Genomic DNA, 7,754 nt, shown 5'->3' on the forward strand with positions numbered 1-7,754 from the left:
CAATATAAATGTCATGTATATAACTTTAATATTTTATTATTCAAGGAATGACAAGAAAAAGTCTGTCATATTCAGTAAAGACAACCGTTTTTAAATATTTTTGATCTTCAGTTAGTTGACTCTGACAAAACACAAGTGGATAGACAGATCCAACAGAACATTTACAAAATAGACTTGCATTCAACAAAGAATAGAAATAAACTATTCAAACGTACCAAGCATTTGATGGAATTTATAATGAGTGAAAGAAGTTAAACAATAATAGAAACAATTCAGGTGTTATGAATCCATGTAGCTAACATCTACTACCTGATTCCACCTTTTTAACGTCTGAAAATACTAGCTGTGCTCACTTCAGCAGCATATACACTAACATTGCAACTATACAAAGAAGATTAGCCTGGCCCCTCCACAATATGGCATACAAATTAATGAATTGCTCTATAGTTTTGTAAAACAAAACTGCACATTGAGTTGTACTAATAGAAACCACATCTGTGGTTGCCCCCACCTCTGTGCTATTATGGCTCTTATTTATTTTCTGCTTTTGGGTCCTCACTAGTGATGATCACCCCCTTTCTATTTCTAGAAATCATTGAAGCCTGGCCTACACTCACTCTCTATACTCTTTAATTTGAATATTGTCTGGCCCTGGAGGTATGGATGTGGGAGAGCATGCCCCACTCCTTGCCAGGGTGGAGTGGGAGAGCTGGTTCTGCTCCTCGCTGGCTCTTGCACTTAGGAGAGCAGGCCCTGCACCTTGCCTAGGTAACTTAGTAGAGCTGATCCTGGTGGCATGGGTGCAGGAGAGCTGGCCCCAATGGTACTGGAGAGCTGGTATCAGCCCTTGCCAGCTGCCACAGGTAGGAGAACTTGCCCCTTGCCTGGGAAAAGTAGGAGATCTAGCCCTGGTGGCATGTGGGCAGGAGAGTGGTGGGCTGACCAACTCAGCTACCCCCGAGGCTGAGATCTAGGGCTATGAGTTAGCTCACCCTAACATCCACCTCATATATGAACTGCTGTAGCATGTGAAGAAGCTGGTCCTGCAGACCCCAAATTGCAGGATCTCCACGGCACGGGGCAACAGTAGGATATCTGAGAGGAGTCCCAGTGAGGACACAGCAGAAGCCAGAAACCTTGAACCAGACCAGTGCCCCATTGCAATGAACATTTGCAAGTGAAGCTGTGCAAGTAAAGCTGTTTAGGCAGAAGGATGTTCTGTGTGACAAGAGGTGACACACCACAGCTACCATGGTGAGATTTCTTTTTAACATTTTTGTTTATTTTTTATTTTTTTGTTTTCTTTTGTGGGGTGGTTGCAAGGGCAGAAGGCAGATATGGAGGAATGGGTTGAGGAGTGGGATTGGGATGCATGATGTGAAATTTACAAAGAGTCCATAAGTTAAAAAAATAAAGATTTGTATATTGTTGACAATGGCAAGACAAATTTTTACACAATAAGCTGCTAGACTTTTAGGGATTTTGAACGCTTGAACATTTGTATTATATAGGGTGTGTTCATTTGTCATTGTTAAATCTTTTATACTATTAAATGTTTGATGGACATTAAGAACTCTGCATGCTTTGCTTAAGGGAACGAAAGACCAATAGAAAGCAAGTAGAAGTAAGGTGAGTTTCGGAGTCTTGAATGTATGCATGGAAAAAACAAAATTTTTAAGATTAAAATGACAATACTAAGTAATGCTTATCAAATATGGATTTGTTTAAAATATACCAGGAAGACCTTTAAAACCACCTAGTAGTATCTGGGCCCTAAGGCCTTCTAAAAGGCCCCAAATCTTTGGAGATTGGGGTCTTTGATGGTACTTAAAATAATTTCCCCTATGTGATCCAAATTTCTATCTGTTCCAATAACTGTACATACATCTGTAAGATCATGCATGTTGGCATAGAAAGACTTTCCCCTGTAGTTTTCAAGATGAATGCCTATTGCGAGATATCTTTATTCAAGTAATACTGGCCAAGCATAAGCCAGAGCGTGCCCAGAGGCAGCAAGCTAGGGAGGCCAGAGAGAGGGTCTCCACGTGTCTGCAGCCCCCCCCCCCGTCATCATTCTCGACCTCCCCTGACCATGTCCTCACGGGCATGGCCAGGCACACCTGTAGGGGCTCCTAGGAAGCAGGGCTACAGTGTCTCCCTACAAATGCCCTTGGATAAGGTATCAAAAAGCAATACTCATTCGGGCAGACTGAACATTGAAGTTATCTGATGGTAGTGCCTGAGTCCTACCTGCTTTAATTCTTATTTAGTTGTCACAGAGCGGCTGAGGTGCAGAGCTATATTTAAGCAATGTATCAAACTTTCCAGTGTGCAGCCAAAATTATGAACTTGTGTTCTAAGATGAACTATCTCATCTATAACACAGGAGCAGTACTTCAAGGTGTTTTAGTGTGTGTTGATTTTGTTAAGGCTTTAATAGTGTGTGTGTGTGTGTGTGTGTGTGTGTGTGTGTGTGTGTGTGTGTAAGCTCTTGTATAGCTTCTTCTTTTGAGGCAAACATTTCATAAAAGCTGTAATCCTTGTTTTTATGTTTTCCGAAACTCTTCAACTCTGGAAACCTGGATCTATAAAAGAGAACTTTAAAATGAAGTTTTTGTCAAACTGAAAAATAAACAAACAAATAGCAAATGTGCTGCAGCCTTGGACTGTGTTGATGTCTGCGTCTCCTGTTAACCACTGAAGGCTGAGGGGATAGGGATGCAAAGAGTTGAAACCACACCTTAGTAGTTACAACACAATGGAGAGATCTTCTACTCTGACCCCCATGCAGCACTGGAGAGATTGGGTCCCTGCACCTAGCTTGAGCTGCACAACAGCCGATTGTGTTGGCAGCTGTGAGATCCAAGATGTGTGGGTAGGCTGGCTCTGAGAGCAGGAGAGTGAGAGAGATAGTCCTGCCCTACCCTGTCTAACATGTGACAGTGTGGGTTAGGGAGAGATGCCCCCACCCTTGCTCTTTCCCAGGCAGGCAGGCAGGAAAGCTGACCAAGTCCCTCACCAACTGCAGAACTGGGGAGAGTAGGCCTTGCACCTCACCTGGTCATCAGAGAACTGCTGACCCAGTGGGCAGGAGCTCAGGTATAACACGAATAATATAAATCCGGAGACAGATATTGGGGTTCAAGCTGAAGATCAGAGAAGAAAAGCAGCCAAGCTATCAGATAGCTCTTACATCCACCAGGGCTGATTTTGATCCTCATCTCAATGTGCCTGGAGACTAATTGCCACAATACAGCATGAGACACTGACCTCCCTAGTGCTGGGATTAAAGGCATGAGATCCAAGTGCTGGGATCACCTCTGTGTGAGCTCTGCTTCTTTTTTAGGCTGATTGATTGTCACCTAGGCCAGGGTGGCCTTGAACTCACAGAGATCCATCTGCCTCTGTCTCCTGAGTCCTAGGATTAAAGGTGTGTGCCAACACTGCCTGGCCTTTATAGCTGTGGCTAGTTTTGTATTCTGATCTCCAGGCAAGATTTATTAGGTCATAAACAATATATCACCACACACAAATGAGTGTGCCATGAGGTCATGGAATTGGGAGAGCTGGCCCACACCCCTTGTCTAATGTGTTGGTAAGGGTGAGAGAAAAATGCCCTCTCCTCTTCCCCTTTTGTCACCTGTGGGGGATGAAAGAGCTGACCCTGTCCTTCATCAGATGCAGTACTCAGGAGAGCAGCCCAGTAGAGCTATCTTTGCTGACAGGGTGCAGGTGGGTCCATACAGAAAATGAGCATGAGGGATCTGGCCCCTACCCTCATCTGCCATGTGACAGTGTGAGCAAGGGGACAATGTCCTCCCTACACCTCTACCCTTCACCACCTGTAGCATGTGGGAGAGCTGGCTCCTGGGTCACATGAGTGGAAGTTGGTCCTGTCCTTCACCAACTGCAGCACTCAAAAGCTCAGACCCTGCAATCTCCGAGGCAGCCTAGTCATGTTGATCTTGCTGCCAGGGGCTCAGGTGAGCCTGCCCTGAGGACCTGAGAGTGGGAGAGCTGGCCATGCATCCCTTATCTGTCAAGTGGTAGTGAGGGCATGAAAGACATGGGAAAGATGCTTTTCCCGTTGCCTCTTGAGACTGTGGTAGGCAAGAGAGCTGATCCCACTCTTCACCAGATGGAGCACTCAGGAGGATATGAGAGATGGAGAACCAACCCTGTCCCTTGCTGCCTAATACATAGGGTGAGGCAGCCAGAGCAGTGCTGGTGGTGAGGATTGGGGGACAGCTGTTTGGCTGACCAATCCAACAACCACCCAGACCCAGAACCAGGGCTATGAGTTGGCCCATCCCATTATCGACCCTATCTATGGAGCACATGAAGGGGTCAGTCTCAGGATCTTTATGACACAGGACAACAACAGGATATCTAAGAGGAGCCTCAGTGAGAGCTGAGAATATATAGTGTAGCAAAAAATCAGAGGCCTAGAACTAGACCAATACCTCAATGCAATGAACACTTACAATTAATGATATATGGAGCACAGGCTCTACTGTGTGCCTTGCCATGTCACACTCCAGTTTCCACAACAAGATGTTTTCCTTGTTTCCTTCATTCTTCTCTTTTAAATTTTATTTTGTTTTATCCCGAGGGAGAGGTTGCAAAGGTAGAGGGTGGATGGGAAGGGACAGGGAGTTGAGTGGGATGGAGATGCATGACGGGAAATCCACAAAGAATCAATAAAAAAGCTAAATTAGAAAAAAATCAGATTCCACTCTATGTTTTAAGAAGTCCAAACTATTGAAGAACTGAGTAATGGGATGTCATCTTAAAACAAACAGGGCTAAGCTGAAAGGAGGCATTGTCAGTGTCTCAGAATTAACCCTATTCCCTTTGAAGAAAACCTTTATCTTACAAGAAAAGTATTAGCTTCAGATACTATGGGCATGAAGGCCAAGGGGTCTCAAATGAGATTGTGTTATCTCAGTTTTGTTCAGGAACTTATTGAAATGGGCTAGTTGATGGGGAAAAAAAAACTCATTAAAAAGTAAGCCTTCCTGCTGGTAAATGTTGTTAGTTTGGCTGTTGAATGTGATCTTCTTCTATAGAAAAACAAAGGTCACCAAAAGTGAAGATGACGATCTGTGTGTCAGAGGCACCGGGTTGAGTATGTAAATGTAAGCCTGCGCCAGGTCTCCCCGGGACCGACTCGGGTTGGCTATGGTCAAGCACAGATATAAATAGACATACGCTTTTAGTCGGGCTGCTATCATTTATGAGCCAGACCTTCACTACCGCCTAAGAAATAAGGTCCTGCGCTTCCTGTCCCATCCACCTCTTTGGTCAAGAGCGCTCTGTCCCTCTTGAGAGCGCACATACGATTCTAGTCTGGTCAAGTAAACGTTCCACCTTGACGTGCAAACCAAGCCAACCTGCAGATCTTTCATCAAACTGCTGCGCTCCAGGGTGCTCCACTCGAGCTTCACGCGCCTGTATCTTTACGAGCACTTCCCTTTTGTACCTAGGAAGGCACCTAGAGTCTCTTGAGCCCTTGCTCTGCTCCGACACCTGTCACACTTATGCTGCTGTGATGATAAACACTGTGACCAAAAGCAACTCGGTACTGTCACAGTCGGGTTTAGATTTCAACGTAGGAATTTTGTGGGATGCAAGCACTCAGTCCACAGCAGGCAAGCCATTTTTACATGCAAGTGACCAATGAGAAAATTAAGGTTCAGAGATATATTAAATAATTAGGAGGAGGGCACACAGCTAGTAAGTGGAAGGACTGAAGTCAATATACCTGGATTTGGTAACAAAGCCCAGGATTTCTCCCAGAGTACACTGTATACTGTTCCCTAACAGAGTACCATGACCAGTTCTCTTGGATACTATTAGTTTTATACTGCTCTTGATAAAGTCTCTCTAATTGTGGTCATTTTAACCATTACAGTTGGGATATTTATTTCATCTCTCTAGTTTTCCAAAGACATTAGTTAGAATTTCCAAAGTATTTTGAGGCTGGGGACTTTACCTGGATCCTCTACCATAGCAGCAAGTGCTTTTAACCACTGGGTCATCACTCCAGCCCCCTGTCATATATATTTAAGTTTTATATATTGGCATCTGTCTCAAGGAGAGGTACTATTCCATTTCACTTCACAGAGCTTGGTAAACATTTTGTAGCAAATATATGTCCATTATCTTAAAAGCAATCTGTTGTCAATAAATATAAGGCTTCTTCTCAAGTCCATCAAAATATAATTGGTGATGCCACTAGAGTTCTGTGGGCATAGAGTATCTAATTGATGAGGGGAGTCTCTACCTCCAAAGGGTTTTGTTTCTTGTTCCGCTTTTGGTTTTAGTTTTTCAAGAAAGAGTTTCTCTGCGTAGCCCTGGCTGGCCTGCAATTCACTCTGTAGACCAGGCTGGTCTTGAATTCAGAAATAGGTCTGCCTATGTCCCCTTAATGCTGGCATTAAAGGCAAGTGCCACCACTGCCTGCCAAAGGTCTTATAATTTAGTGTTAACAAGAATATATGGAAGTCAGTTGACATGGTAGATGGCTGCAATATCAGCATTCACGAGGGTGAGGCAGAAGGATTGAGAGTTTGCACTCCATAGTGAATTTCAGACCAGTCTGGGATTTATAGCAAGATTTTGTCTCAACAAAACAAAAGAACACATTGAAAATTGCAATGATAACTTTCTTTAGATAAGTTGAACTTATCTAAAAGTGAACACACTTTGGTATATAATAGAGAAAGGTTTTCTTTATTATGGTCCCCTAGACTAGATATGCTCCATGGCTCATGTTTTAGATGAGACTAACAACTGGGCACCAGCAAGCCTTCCAGCAAATATTCACTAAGTATAATGAGAAAAAAAACCTGGGCAAGATCTCTTACATCAAAGAACTTCTAGTCAAGAGGCAGTCAGGAAGGGAAGATGAAAATAATTAATGCAATCATGAAGTAAAGATATGCTATAAAGAAAATAAATTAAGTCAATGAGAAAAAGGATGAATAGTGAAATAACAGAAAGTTCCAAGAGGTTCTTCTTTAAAGACACCTTACGCATCCACAGGCCTACCTGATGCCACATGGCTCAGGCAGGATAAGGACGCCCATGGGGCAGCCTGGGTCCTTGCAGGGCTGGGCAGTTGAGTGCCATTGTAATGAGCAATGTTGGAGAAATGGGAGAGAAAGAGAAGAAGAGTGGTTCATTGCTGTGGTAAGAGGCAGTTGTGAAGAAGGAAGGGCAGTGAGAAATGAGCTCATGTTGGCAGCCTGCTTGACATCAGGGACCAGGCTGATGTCTGGCCTGAGCTGCTGCCCACGGCCATGTCTGGGTCCATAATCCTACAACAGCTGTGTTAAAGTCCATGTCCCATGTAGCCACCAAGGCCACAGGGATGCCTAGGGTCTGGGCTGCCACCTGTGGCCATTTTGGTTTCTGAGGTCTATGCTGGTGCTGGGGTCATGTTGATCTGAGGAGTTGTGCTGCCACAAGCTATAGAGGTCAGGCAGTGGTGATACAGACTGAATATACTGCACTCCTGTGTCCACCCTCCTTATATTCCTCTCTAGTGCTGGAATTAAAGGCATAAACCACCACCACCCAGCTTCTATGACTAACTAGTGTGGCTGCTGGGATCAAAGGTGTGTGCCACCACTGTCTGGCCTGAATGGCTGACTAGTGTGGTTAGCTCTGCTCTCTGATCGTGAGGCAAGCTTTATTTGTTAGATCATAAGCAAAATATGACACACAGTATGCTTGAAAATATGCTTAGG

General features: G+C 44.2%; 1 non-coding gene across 1 annotated transcript; it reads left to right on the forward strand.

Moving 5' to 3' along the window:
* The first annotated feature begins 345 nt into the window (after positions 1 to 345).
* On the forward strand, positions 346 to 451 carry LOC113831763. The gene has a single exon (XR_003480902.1). It is a non-coding gene; the product is annotated as a U6 spliceosomal RNA (small nuclear RNA).
* The last annotated feature ends 7,303 nt before the right edge of the window (positions 452 to 7,754 follow it).

This window comes from Cricetulus griseus (assembly GCF_003668045.3).
Source record: "Cricetulus griseus strain 17A/GY chromosome 1 unlocalized genomic scaffold, alternate assembly CriGri-PICRH-1.0 chr1_1, whole genome shotgun sequence".
Taxonomy (NCBI): Eukaryota; Metazoa; Chordata; class Mammalia; order Rodentia; family Cricetidae; genus Cricetulus; species Cricetulus griseus.